This window comes from Crocuta crocuta, unplaced genomic scaffold (assembly GCF_008692635.1).
Source record: "Crocuta crocuta isolate KB4526 unplaced genomic scaffold, BGI_CrCroc_1.0 scaffold221, whole genome shotgun sequence".
NCBI classification, from domain to species: domain Eukaryota; kingdom Metazoa; phylum Chordata; class Mammalia; order Carnivora; family Hyaenidae; genus Crocuta; species Crocuta crocuta.
In genome coordinates, this window is record NW_027528610.1 from 342,326 (window position 1) to 343,263 (window position 938).

Genomic DNA, 938 nt, shown 5'->3' on the forward strand with positions numbered 1-938 from the left:
CGGGCGCATGAATTCATGATGGCCCATCTGGCGCGCGCAGCACGTGCGCCGGGGGGACGCCCCGCCCGGCCCTAGGCACGCTCACTTACACGTATTCACGCCTTTATGGGCTACGGGGGCAAACAGGCGCTTCCGTTCGCGTCCTGCGAAGAGTGTAGACGCGGCCTGGGAGCCGGGGCCTGGAACCTTCCGGGCCTCCGCACGGTCCGGGGCAGGACAGCCGCGCGCCAGGCGGGGAAGGGGAAGGGGTCGGTCAGCCCCCGCGGGCTCTGGGGACGGTTTTAAATACATGCAAGGAATATTGCCAAAGGGGGNAAACGCCACTGCCCCCCCCACCCCGCCCCCAGTTTACTCATGAAACGAAAACAGAACCGTGTTGTATCCATAGTGTTTTGGAAACGTTGGCTTGGAAAACACGGTTCTTTTTGATCCCAACCCCCTTGCGTTTTTCCGCACGGCTGCAGCGAAAAGCGTTTTTCTTAGGATGAAACGCAATCGTCTGGAGCCGTTTCCAGCTCCCGCGCGCAAGAGCTCGGGGTCCCCTGTGCCCGCGCGGTCCCGCCCGTTTGCGCGTCCGTGGCCCCAGCACAGGGACCAGGCCGGCAGGGCCGAGGGCGGCGTTTCTAACGGCCCCGTTCCCGGGGAAGATGGATGGCACCGCGCCCCATAAATTAATGAAAAGATTCAACTTTGGCTGAAGGGGACATCAACTTTTATGTCATCTCGCAGTGTCTTTCTGCCCGGGACGTGTAATATCGCCCAGGCCTTGATGTAGTGTTTCTATAAAAATAAATTACTTGTAATTTAATTCTACACTATTTCTTTGAGCAGTCTATTACAGAGCAGCACCTTCACGGGAGGGACCGACGGGCAGAAAATTGGTTGTCTGGAGCCCGCAGATCTAGAGAAAGCCCTAAAATATTGGGGGGGGGGGGGTA

At 58.5% G+C, this 938-nt stretch overlaps 1 protein-coding gene across 1 annotated transcript in view; it reads left to right on the forward strand.

The window, feature by feature from the left end:
- The window catches only part of SHOX (SHOX homeobox), a 9,349-nt gene that overhangs the window by 3,669 nt on the left and 4,742 nt on the right, over positions 1 to 938 (forward strand). The gene's annotated exons all lie outside the window — the stretch shown is intronic.